This window comes from Bidens hawaiensis, unplaced genomic scaffold (assembly GCF_021521415.1).
Source record: "Bidens hawaiensis isolate Kalapana, Puna unplaced genomic scaffold, B.hawaiensis_p1.1 tig00031533_1, whole genome shotgun sequence".
Classification (NCBI taxonomy): domain Eukaryota; kingdom Viridiplantae; phylum Streptophyta; class Magnoliopsida; order Asterales; family Asteraceae; genus Bidens; species Bidens hawaiensis.
The window spans coordinates 48,045-62,126 of NW_027495339.1; the positions used below are offsets into that span (position 1 = coordinate 48,045).

The 14,082-nt window shown below is 38.7% G+C and overlaps 1 pseudogene; it reads left to right on the top strand.

Moving 5' to 3' along the window:
• Positions 1 to 6,155: 6,155 nt before the first annotated feature.
• LOC143582352 (protein S40-6 pseudogene) lies at positions 6,156 to 6,731 on the top strand (annotated as a pseudogene).
• Positions 6,732 to 14,082: the final 7,351 nt, after the last annotated feature.

Consider the following 14,082-nt stretch of genomic DNA (forward strand, 5'->3'; position numbering starts at 1 on the left):
TAATTTTATAATCCTTGATTTAACAACACAAAGGTAGAGGAAATAGACTATTACCCTGCGGTGGTGGATGAGCGGGGATGAGCGGCAACGGTGGATGACCGGCGGACGGCGGTGGGGCGCTGGGCCCGTGGGCGGTGGCGAACTCAGAACTTAGAACTCAGAAGGTATGGTAGAAGGGAAACAGCAGGCAGAGCGATTGTTTTGAAAGAATTCCCGTTTGTTCTTTTTTTTAAGTTGTGTTATGTAAAAATTTACAACAAGCCCCTCCAAATTTAAGTGTTATTAAAAACTAAGTTTTTTATAATTTTTTTTTTTGGATATCGAATATGGTCTTTATTGCTTCTATAATATATGATTGTTTATTAGATTACATCGAAACAGAAGGTAAGCGGGCAACAAGCGGGCAATAGTTATAATTTTTATAACTATTGTTTATAAAAACCGTGAGGTTTTATAAAAAAAAATCAAACGATATGGTATTATATTTAAAAAAAATTGATGGTGAGCAGTAGTTTTTTAGAAAAATAAATTGGCAGTGACCGCAATATCTATAAAATTTTTTGGGAAAAATCACAAAATTTACCTATTAACAGAGAAAACAGCAGTGACTAGGGTCACCCCTAGTCCCTTCTAACCTTCACCTCTGCGTGTGTACATATACGGACGGGGTTCGCGTGTAAAAAGTTTATATTCTAGAAAATTTGAAGTCATCCGTTACGATCTATCATTATATACGTTTATTCAAACGTAATTAAAACATGATCAACAAAATAGATGCTCGACATAATATATGTATTGCTTACGTAAAACATGAGAAAAAAAATTATCCCATCGTTATGTAAAGACCATGATTATATATTTTAAATTTTATATACTAGTAAATGTACGTGTTTCCTTAAAATGTTTTTTATGCTCTGTTAAATAAATTTTAAGTGTTGAAAAGTGTTGTAAATGCAATAGTTTATATAATTAGGCTGGTTGTTATGAGGATTAAAATATATATTAGTTAGTTAAAGCGTTATGTTACTGTCACATAGGCGGTGAGCCTTAACTAACTCACACGCTAACTAAAGTGTCGTGGGTTAACAAGCTTTTTATGGATGGTGGAGGAAATAAAGAAAAAAAATTGATTGGTTCTTGGTTTGATGGCTCCACTTTTTCTCGTTATCAAGTTTGCTATTGAGCTAACATACTAGCCATAACATCTTGCCTAACATCGTGAAGTGGTGTACCTGGCAGCCGGCGTTAAGGTTCGAATGTTCGATCACATAGGCGTAACGCCTTGCCATAACCCTTCACAATAATCACTTTTATTATTGATTGATAAATTATTAAATTTTTATGAAATTTGTATCTTTGGAGGACATAGAATTGACAAGCTATATATGAAAGAATAATTCCTTTATTGAACGTATATAGACCAAGCTTTGCTACTTTGTTTAGATTACATCTAAAAGTACGATTGATGCTTCACTTTTGAAAAACGCAAATTAAGACACAAGGAGTGAGACAAACGCTTCTTGAAAGAATTTTTATTTTCAACATGTTATTACATTATAAATTGCTATAAACTTTGGTTTAACTACACGAAAATTTAACAAAGTGTTTGTTAATAGCGAAAACGTAACAAAGCTAACAATAATTGCATTTTATTTATCAAATATCATAAATTGTCTTTTAATGTAAGGATTTGTAAAAAAATTGTTATTGTATTAATGATTAGCTCGCAAATTAAGTGATGAGATGACGATCGTAACATATTGAAAATATACTAAACAAAACATAATTTTAATTGAGTATATTCAACCTCAAATATTTAAAACATGCAACCAGTTAGCATCGAATTAGGATGGTGGACGATTTGGATACGATCTTACCTTGATGGTAGTGAGGCTAGATTGACTTGCGTTTGGTAAATACATAGGTTTTTTTTTTTTGTGGGATAAATTAGACTGATTTATTAATGAATAACCATATATTTTCTTTGTTTCGTCTTCTCTTTGCACAACTTCCCTAGATTTCCCTTTACCTAAGTGCTTGACAAAGACACCAAAGTTGTCTAAATTGTCGAGGGTTCTATCTCTAACTCTCTATCTCTATCTCTCTTAGAGTATTACTGGTCTTGGTGTTTAGACTTCAGAAAGAAATCTACAGATTTTACAGAAGGTGAATTAAAAACATAAAAAGTAGAGTGAGAAAAAGTTTTTCATTATATATTTAACTAATCATAGGAATTGATGTTTGTTTGAAGAAAATGCAGTCAAAACAAACCAATTGGTTAATTAACTAACCAAAATCTTAAAAACAAACCCAATGACACTTAACATAGATTATAATTAAAAAATCATTTTATACCCTTTAAGGTGAGGTTAGAGGTGGAGTGAAATAGGCTAAGTAGGTGATGATGTGTCTGAGTGAAGTTAAAAGAGCGTGAATGTATACCTAATGACCTTACATGTATGCCTCTCCTGCAATCTTAAAGAGATTATTTATTTATTTAAGTGTTTCACTAAATTTTAGCAATCGAAATTTACTTCAAATATTTGTTATTGAACAGTCATGCAAGCTGTAATGAGGATTTGTAACGCTAAAGAGATTTATGACTTACCCAATTTATCACTATTTAGGATATGTTCATTGTATCCACAAACACAAATTTTCTTCTATTTATATGTAATCTTCGTATTGCACTTGCCATTGTGTAAATTAGCAACTAGCTTTCCTTCAAAATATATAGTATAATTTTATTCTTCAAGTCAATCTTCCACTTTCATTGACTACATAGGCTCTTTTGTTCACCATATAAGACTTTATTTAGTGACATTTGTCACGTTTATCAACATACGGTTAACTTTATACACAAATCATTTCATCGAGTTCTTTTTTTCTGAAAGGTGTCATTTTATTAAACACACGAATTAGCAGGAAACTAGAACACGACAACAATAAACAAAACCCACCAAGGCCACATTACCAGAAAAAAAAAATCAAAATTACACTAAACCGAATCATCAATAGAAACATTTTTGGCCTGATTGTTAACCCAAAGGTAACCTAACGCTTTTATTACTTGCACAATACACCTCATCACTAGCTCTTCAAATTGCCCAACAAGTCACGAACATTGTCACACCCCGACCAATGAAGGCGGAAACGTCGAGGCGCGACATGATTGCTCATTGCACAACGATACTATAAAGTTACAATATTTAAACAACTCATTTAAATCCATATCATCATAAATAACACAACAATTGTTCATACAAAATGCCAAATAGATAGTTAAACAAATAACTTGTTCTTTCATTTTCTAATATCCTAAAGCCAAGATGATAAGTTTCTTCAAATAATCCAATCAAGCTAACATCAAACCTGTAACATTGCATAAAATAGAGTCTGTCAACACAAAGGTTGGTGAGCAATTTTCATAGTTTTGGACAATAAGTATATAGCATGAAATCCACAACTAGTATATGAAAACAATAAATAATAGCAACAATTTAGATAATAAAACCGTCAATAAGAATACATTGACGACAATAATGAAATCGTCAATAAGAATACATTGACGACACATTTCTATATAGGGATACCATATATACTCGGAATTAACGTATGATCATACTTTGATGAGGCTACCCGCCTTAGCATTCCAGAATTTGCACATAATTATGTAAAGCATATAATACCAAATCGAGCATTTATTTAAGTAAACATATACAATAAGTGTTGTGGTTTGAGACTCAAGTATAAATCATTTGAATTTGAATAAGTATGCAATGTTACCCTTAAAACGAAAGATGGAAAACGGGGGATGAAAACGTTCTCGCATTAACAAGTAACTTGAAAGATAGCGTCGTGAATAATCGGAGAGATTGGTTTAACGAGCAAGACCTGTATTAAACGGGTCTTGTGTTAGTAGGTAGTCTTTGAAGGGTTTAAAATAAAATACATGACAAATAAAGTAAATAAATAAAGTTTAGGATTTAAAATGTAAATATTTGAGAAATTAAAGAAACGAGTTTTGTAAAATATGTTTACTCGAAACCGAGTCTAGGTATTCTATTCATTAGTTTTTTTTTTCTTTTTTTTTACTCAACCTATGTTAAGTAATAATGTGGGTTAAAATGCAATATTGCAAAACCCTTAGTTATAAGAATACCAAAACGAGGTTTAAACGAGTGTTCGGGTTTGCCGGTTCGAGACTTGATAATTGACCAAGCTCAAAGTTAACTTCCTAAAATAATAAATGTTATGAGATAACTCAATAAAATCAAAATAGACTTAACCAAGTATGTAGTTCTATTGTGAAGAACCTTAACGTTCGTTAAGCGAGTATACGACTTTATCGGTCCGAACTTGTTATAAGATCAAGTTGGTTACCGACATGCCAAGTATGTTTAGAAATTAACTAAAATTGATTTAAAATATAATCTTGAAGAAAAATATGAGTTTTGGTGGCTAAAAACGCACTTGTGTGTCTTAAGCGAGTGAACTCGGTTTAGTTCGGTTTTTTTGGTTCGGTCCTTGACTCGGAATAAGACCGAGGATGGTTACCACATACCCAATTACCATGGAACTTGTAAAATAACTTATAAATAATAATACTCGAGTTTTACATTCAAAAAGTTAACAATAAAGCTTTTAAACAAAAGTTCGGTTTTTTCTTCGGTTCTCAACTCGGGATGAAACCGAGGCTAGTCACCACATACCCAATAGCATGGAACTTGACAAATATGAACAATAAACTAAAATATGCAGAAGTTAAGCAAGTATAACAAGTTATATGGTTAGATTTGTTAAATATATAAACAAAGACTACAAAGTCCTTTATGTAACCTTGCCTTACTAGCCCGACATTTCAACCGGTCGAGACCGGAGAAATGAAAGGCCGAAGGTAAACAAGGAGTTTATATTATATATATGTTGTAACATCAAGCTTTAAGTATTGAGAAGTTAGTTAAAATGAAAGATTAACTTATGAAGAACTACCTTAGAATTCAAGAATTTGAAAGAGAAATGAGGAAATGAGCAAGCACAAATGAAGAAGATGGGTGTGTGTATATACGGTAAGTTGAATGGGTTTTTCATAAAGGGTGTTGCATGAAAATGGATTGGTTATAGACCCAAGAAAGCACAAACTACAAATAGGTCCTTCAAGTCTCCATTTTGGTAGTTTTAGTCCATTGAGTTCGTTTTGAGCGTTTTCGTGGCATTTTAAGAACCGAAAAGGGTGTTTTTTTTTTAGATCCAACAACTATAAAACAAATATGTAACATAAAATTCATCATTTTGATAATATTGAAAGGTTCGGGATACAAAACGGGTCGGGTTTATATTAAGAATACAAGTATAAAATAACCCGAAATTGACAAATGTCACAAACATCACCTACAAAACCATCCTTTTACTCGTTTCCGAACCCGACATGATCTCATGCAAACCCAACATATCCGCGTTTCGACGTTTGATACATTTCCTTTAAAATATGATTTTTTTGGCCTACTAATTCATGTTTACCAATTTGTGTTGGTACTGCTGATACTAACCGAATTTGCGTCGGTTCGCGACTATAACGTGCTGGTTTTTTTGTTTCACATATGATAATTTTTTTGTATTTTGGCATTGATAGGTTAATTTCTTTTGTTTAATTCCAATGTTGTAATCCGATACAAGCTAATTTCGCATCAAATCACAGAGTTCGTGGTTTAACGTTTTTACGTATGCATTTTGTTCTGTTTAATGGTCCTGTCACGAAACGCGTGGTCGTAAATCCTAGTTTCTCATTATTTGTTAACTAGTTTCACATGGACATGATCTACAGTTCTGCACTCGCGTCAAACTGAGAGTGGTACATATTAAATTACCATTCTATCCCTGTCACACCTTTTATTATTATTATTATTATTATTATTATTATTATTATTATTATTATTTTCACAATCTTCTTCGTCTTCTAGTCTATCCATAGTGATAATAAATAATAATGTACTTTGTCCTCAACTCGGTCCCCATTCACAATTAACTAAACTAAGCATGTCTAAATTCATTCCAAATTCACCCCTAATTCACATACCAACAAACCTTATAAATACAACCCCATATCTTCACCACACACTTTCATAACACTCGCCGGAAAACCAACACTCCGATCAATGGCCAAAGGCCGTAAACTTACAACCACCCGGAGCCACCGCTTCTTCGGATACGCCGGCGACAACCACACGCCGGAGGACGACGGCGTAGAGCTCGGAGAAGCCGATGTTTGGTCTATGGTCAACGACATGGTCAACGGTACTGTTTCCGGCGCCGATCAACAATCCGTCAGCAGCGACTGGATCTCACGCGCCCCCACAAAGAGTCGCCGGCGTGCAGCCGGAGGATTGTCGGTGGCGTTTGAGGAGCAGGATAAGACGGGTGTGGTGGCGTCGCAGAGGATCGTGCACCAGTTCCGTAAGGATGAGGTGTCGTCACGTGAAAGGCATGTTGCCAGCTCAGCTCCGGTGAACGTGCTGGACTGGTCAAAGATATACCGAGTTGACTCGGTTGAGTCGATGCATGACTCGGATGATGAGCATGAGTCGGATATGGTCCCACCACATGAGTACTTGGCGCGTAGTCATAGGTCAACGGCTAAGTCGGTTTTTGAAGGCGTGGGTCGGACCCTTAAGGGCCGAGACATGAGCCGGGTGCGGGACGCCGTTTGGAGCGAAACCGGGTTCGATGGCTAGCACAAATATATAACACACAATTTTTTTTTTCTTCCTTTTTTGTTATTTGTTATAATTTTGACCCGAATATATAAAAGAAGTATATTGCGATTTTGATTTTTAACTCATATTAACTAGACAGAATTACAAATTTTGTCCTTTAAAATAAGACGAATTACGGTTCGTGTCCTTTTCTAAGTTTCCTTGCAGGCGGTGTACTTTAAACTTTTTTTTCCTACAAGTTATGTCCTTTACACTAACTGGGTTAGAAAAACTCTGTTAAATCCCATCACGTGAGAAGCATGTGAGGGTAGTTTTGTCTTTTTGCCTACCCTTCTTCTTCTTCTGCTGTATCTATTAACACACAGATCCGGTAACAATTACGGTATTCCCATGACCTCCACTCTTTATCCCCATCTGTTTCTCTCATCTCTCTCTCTCTCCTAGCCACCATGACCTCCACCTGCCACCGTTACTAACACCACCACCATCAGGGCAGCCACAAAACCACAAAACCAAATTAACCTACAACAACAATTCAACATAATCGAACCAGCCACTTGCACACCACACCACCAAACAACCATAATAACACCATCGCACTTCATATCTAAAATTAGTGTTCTAAATAGCTTATTAGGTATGAAATTAGGGTTTCCGACGGACAACAACCACATCGCCGTTAAGATCTAAAATAAGGGTTTCCGGCGGAACACTAATCGAGGTCTTGGTACACTTACCGTCCCTTTATTCATTTGGTCACTAGTCCGATTGGACTTCTAATCATCGTCTAATGCTTCAATCACCATCAATCGCTACAAAGGGAGCTTCTTTTGGTCGCCGGAAAACGAGAAGGCTTGTACCCTCTACTGTCGTCGCAAACAAGCAACCTCGGAACCCTATCGAAACCCATTCACTGTCTTTCGGTCAAATCGAAGATGGAGGAATGCAAAAGAGAAAGGAAGATGGTGAATGGACTGGTTATACGGCAGCGGAGATCGTCAGATAGATGGTTTACGGCATGGTTTATGGCAGCGGAGATCGTCGGAGCGATGCTTTACGGCAGTGGATATCGTCGGAGGCGATGAAGCCGTGGCTATGAACGTCGGAGCGATGAATAGTGATGAGTGATTTTGGTTATGGGGTTTATTAAACGTGGATTAAGTAATATTATTTTAAAGGTGTAATGGAGGTTTGGGAAAGTTACTGTAATGAATTTTCAAGATCTGCAAAATGAAGGAGTTGCAGGTACAGATCTGCAAAATGAAGGAGGTTTGGCAAAATGAAGGAGTTGCAGGTACAGGATGAGGCTAATGAAGATGAAGAAGATGGATATGATAAGGTTTAGTGGTGGGTTTAGTATGGTACAGGTGAAAAGATGGATATGGTACAGGTGAAACAGAAGCTTAAGATCTGCAAAATGAAGAAGAAGAAGGAGTTGCAGGTACAGGTGAAAAGACAAAAATGCCCTCACATGCGCCTCACGTGAGGGCATTTAACTGAGTTTTTCTAACCCAGTTAGCGTAAAGGACATAACTTGTAGGAAAAAAAAGTTTAAAGTACACCGCCTGCAAGGAAACTTAGAAAAGGACACGAACCGGTTTTTGGCTTTTTTTAAAGGACAAAATTTGTAATTCTGCCTATTAACTATTCAAGATACCCAATCTCCAAGTCGCTCCTATTATGTGATTTGTTTTTTATAATTTGTGTTTTCTGAAGTTATAATAAAATGAAACAAATTAAAATGTGTTTTTTTATAATTTGTGTTTTTAATATCTTGAGGCAATTTCAAGTGAAACAAATTAAAATGAAATGCTTGATTGAGACAAATTAAAAGGTCACCATCAATAATTAGGTTTTTCCCACTTTTATATTGTATTTAAATGATATTTTGTATTACATTAAAAACGATTAATATAAGATTGTAATCCGTTAAAACTTTTGGAAAAAGGTTTTAAAACCCTGAAAAGAGACTTGATTTATATGTAGTATAATTGTGACACGTGACAGAAAAAATGTTGAAATGATTTTCAGTTAAGAAAACTTAATCCCATTGTCTTATACGGGTGTTCAAAACTTAATTGTAAGCGCTCTACGCTAACCATTTTTCATTGCACTCACTGGATACGACGATTGACGTATGCTTGTTGGAATGCATATGTTTGTTGGAATTTAGCGTTTTGTTCGTATAATTTCTCTAAATAAACCGCTAGAAATAATGTACAAAACTACATAAATTGTAATAAAGACAATAACTTAAATGGAAACAACTTTTAGATGAATACAATTGATCTAATAAATAGATACACAAGTTGATGAGTGGAAGAGAAAAAAAAAACATAACTAGTGTAAATATTTCATATAGTTATAGAAATATATGACCTCAAAATTTAAAAACTTATTTGTTATATGGGACATTTATAATTTTCTACTAGCTAGTTGGACTCGACATATAGATTCTAGTTAAACACGTATATTTGACTTATAATGTTATACACAATCATGACACAAAAACAAAAATAGCACCATAGTTGATTGTGAAACACAAGAAGTGCATTTATTTACATCTTAAACAAATTTGGTATTGAAAACCATTTCTTGGAGTTTATAAGAAAAACGGGTGGTAGTAGATGAGAACAGACATTAGAATTGGATGGAGGGTTAGAGATATACTTTTAATTGGTCACCTTTATTAAGAAAGTGATGCCTTTGGTGTTTTTTATTGGTCCCCTAATTTTTGAAAAATGAAACAAATCCATGGACACCCATGTAATTTTCTATCAAGAAGTCACCTATGAATTAAAACTTGTGAAAGTCGTATACTTAGTGTTTTAGTGAATCACTAACTCAACTAACTGTGCATATTATCAACATAGGTGGCAAAGATGTTCCCATTTTTTGTTGTTGTGGATTTTTACAATTAAATGAAAAAACTTCTTAAGTGTTATTACATATAATTATCATTATTTTTAACTTTCATCTGTGATGTTAAAGGTAAGTGAAGATCACAACAAAACCAATATAATTTCTTGTTTTATATGAAATAGTTTTTTTTTTTCTTTTTTAACTTGGCTATGTTATATTAAAGTCTTTACATAAAACAATTTTGAGTGATTCTTGTATCTTTAAAGCGCCTATTATTACCGTCAAAATTATTCCTCATACCTGTCGTTTGGCTTTCTCACGAGCATTGAAAACAACTCTTTACAAGGTGGCTGCCCAACTAGGATCAGTTCAAGCGTGGGTTAGGTTGTTACCTTTTCCTCATTGCACTTTGTAGGTGTTTAGACCCAATATGTTTGTATACTTTTTAATGTAGAAGTTCTGTAACTTAATTTGTTATAATTAAGTCTTTAATATAACAAATGTGGGCAATACTTGTACTAGAAGCAAATGGTAAAACCGAGAACAACTATCACTCGTTGTTGGGTTTCGAGGGTGAAGAGGTAGGTCCCAGCAGAGGTGGTTAGGACCCGCAAGACTCCCTTAAAAGGAGACGTCTGCGCAGTTGAACATTCAAGACTCTTTAAACGGACGTCTGCGCAGTTGAACCCGCAGACTTCACCATAGGGACGTCTGCGCCGCGACCTACCAAACCCGCAGGACCCACCACGCTCAGAGTTGTGACGACCTCACATGCGGTACGCAAGCTGGTCCCGCAGGAAATGCCTCCCTATGGTTTCCAAGTATCCGCCTGTTCCCGCAGGTGCGGATACCCGCCATTAGGGACTGGCCACCCGCGCAGCATGGCTACACGCATAAGGCTCAGACTCGTAATAATTCAGTAGTCACCTGAAGAAGGAATGAGCAAAGCCGGGAACATTCCCGCATAAAGGCGGGAGGGGGAAAACTCCCGCCTAAATGAGCCAGTCCGTATAATAATGGAGGATCTTTTGTGTGATACCTGACGAGGTATGGACAAAAGATCTGACCAACGATACGACAGCTCACTGACAGCAGCATGGCAGACAACACGCCACAGCACTGTGACCAATAGCCGCCGCCTGCTCACCAACTCCTGCCATACCACGTGCCTAGCCTGTAGTTGGTGGAAAAGGAAAAGTGAACAGCACGCCTGGTCACTGTCAGCCGCTACCTATCCACCAATTACCAGCAGAGCACGTGTGTAGGCCACAGTTGGCAGAGTAGTAGGCCGGCTAAACCTCCTTGGAAACCCACCTTCGGCTATAAAAGACATCAAATGGTATTATCATTTCATCATCTAATATCTTGTATAATTTACCTGATAACTGCTCTAGCATTAATAATATACTTTTATATTCAAAGAGTAATATAGACTGATTCTCACGCCGGAGGGTGGTCACAAGGAGGAACCCCCCCCTTTCTTAGTGACGAGCTCGCGGTGTCTGTTTTGCAGGTTATCGGAAGAACCATCTTGCCGGAATTAACCCCTCGTGGGAAACGTCTATCTAACCCTCAGGTTACTCGTAATCTGTCAGGGTTCGACTGGTGTTTCTTCATTGGCGCCATCCGTGCATAAAGCTAGAACTTTATTTTTCTCCAGTTTTTTCAAAATTTCTGGAAAGATGGTTAAGGATACTCCGGTCCCAAAACCGAGTAACCAAGAGACTCCGGTAACTACAACCCCAGCTATAAGGGGGAATACCGAGTACACAAACTTTACGAACACTACCCCTGCTACCCAAGCCGGGGCAAGTGAAGTAAATAATCAGACACTGGGATTCACCGATACCCAGTTAGAAAATCAACAGACGAGGCTCCCCTGCCAAACACTTGATGAGGTTAAAGCGTGGGCCGAAGCACGTCAAAAAGAGTTCCAAGCTGAGTTGGATGAACGTTTACGTTCACTCCAACAAGTGGAAGAATTCGAATACGACGATGATTCGGAGGAATCCGAGGAAGACGCGAACCCTCATCATAGGGCGAAAGGGAAGCGTAAAGAAACGGATTCCCAACCGAGAAGGCGTTTTGGAGAAGCATTCAGTCCAATAAACGTGGGCAACAGCCCACGGGACTTCTCCAAAACATTCACGCCAACTGCGGCAAGGGCGGGAACGTCCAAATTCGCAAGGGACATTGCGGAAGCAATCGCCCCAAGAAGTGCCAAACAAATGTCCAACATAGGCACGTACGATGGTATTTCTGACCCTGACGATCACTTGAACAGATTCATCGCGGGGGCGACCGTCAGTAACTGGACGGAACCCACGTGGTGTTATATGTTCCAAATGACGCTGGTCGGGGCAGCTAGAGCGTGGTTCGACCGTCTGCCGGTCCACCACATCTACGATTGGGCAGACTTCCAACAGAAGTTCAGCCAACACTTTAGTCAGCAAAGAAAGTACACTGAGGAGCAGTGGACAATCCTCAAGTGCGTCCGAGAGGAGGAAGAATCTTTGCCTGACTTCATCACTCGCTTCAACTCAAAGAAGCTAAGCCTGGGCAATGTTAGCGAAGATCTCGTTCGCGCCGCTTTCATCCAGGGCGCAAACGACCCGGAACTCATCCGCACCCTGACGGGCAAAGATGGCATGCCATCCACATGGGATGCCATCATGACCGCAGCTAAACGCTTTGCGGAAACCGAGAGGCAACTGGGTAGAGATCTTCCACAGAGCACGAACCTCTACACCCAGAAGACGAGGGAAAACAACGTCCTTACCGCCCGATTAAACAAAAAGCGGAAGCTGGGCATTTGGCAGTCAAGGGTAAACTTTGACACCCCGCCCGGTTTCCAACATCGGTTGGGCGGAAGAGATAACGTGAAACCGGAGAAGAACTCCAGGTGGACGCCACTCACAAAGAGTGTGACCGAGATATTCGCCACGGAGGAGCTCCCGTGGCCAAAGGCTCCGTTTATCCGGCATCGCCACAACGCTGATCGGAGAAAGTATTGTGATTTTCACAAAACCAAAGGCCACAACACTGAAGAATGCTTAGACGTAAAGGACTTGGTCGAAGCATTTGTCAAGGATGGGACACTCGCGCACCTTGTGGCGAAGTGAGCGTCGAGCAGGCTGATGCGTGAACCCCAGCTGGGGAAACGCACGAATAAAAATCGCAGCTTCAACGGAGACTACATACTGCGTAAACAACGAGATCCCGAACAAGATACATGTCGGCTCGATGGTGCTCCCATCCAAGCCACGCCTAATGGGAGCTCAATTACACAGTTTGTATGTAGATCAATTCCAAATTTGTAAAGAAAAGGCCTAGAGCCACTTCTAATGGAAACGATTCTCCTTCAAATTGAAGCTGATGATTTTACATTTATATTTTATGAACTTTGCACATGGAGATGCCGGTATCCGCCACATCAAGTGAAGAATCGTTGCGCAGGGAAGGCGGCAAAACCCGCACAAACCCAAAAGCATCAAACCTTCACGCAGGTCAGTTAAAGGGGAAAGGTTCAGCCATCCCACTATGTGAAAGTGCCGGTATATCCGCATGAATCCTGGTAGAGGAAGCTGAACACTAACCTATTAACAAACACGCGTTGAACGGTCGATTCGAACACTAATGCCGGTAGCCATCGCATCAAGAAGAGTCATTGCGTGGGGAAGGCGGCAAAACCCGCATAAACCCAAAAAACGACAGAACCTTCACGCAGGTCAGTTAAAGGGAAAAGGTTCAGCCATCCCACTATGTGAAAGTGCCGGTATATCCGCATGAATCCTGGTAGAGGAAAGCTGAACACTAACCTATTAACAACCACGCGTTGAACGGTCGATTCGAACACTAATGCCGGTATTCACCGCATCAAGTGAAGAATCGTTGCGTGGGGAAGGCGGCAAAACCCGTATAAACCCAGAAAATGACAAGACCTTCACGCAGGACAGCTAAAGGGGAAGAGTTTAGCCATCCTACCAAGTGCAAGTGCCGGTCCTATCCGCACACTCACAAAGGGGGAAGCAAAACTTCAACCTACTGTCAACCACATTCAAGGTTAACTTATTCTAAATACTTGGGAAATCGCTAATTTAAACTAAGTATGCAAGTCATATAAGGTTTATAAAGCAATGAACCCAAAGGAAATAACAGTCTTATCCACAAAAAGATTTGTATTTCACAAAAGATATATTACAAGAATGGCCGGGTAACTACCCGCCTACAAAACAAAATCTAGTCTATCCTAGCAGCGGGAAGGGATCTTCAGAATCAAGCTTCAGGACCACTTCCACTTGGACCCGCCCCATCAGTAGAGCGTGGCGGTTCAAGGAAAGCCTTGAGGATAGCAAGTCCATCATCAGCAGAAGCGACTTCCTTCACCTTCTCCACCACCGGATGCGGGAAGGCGGCATATTGGTTCACCGCTTGGTCATATGCAGCTTCGGTGTCCACATCGAACAAAGGGAAGTTGGAAGGCGGGACGCCTTTCTCAACGAACCCT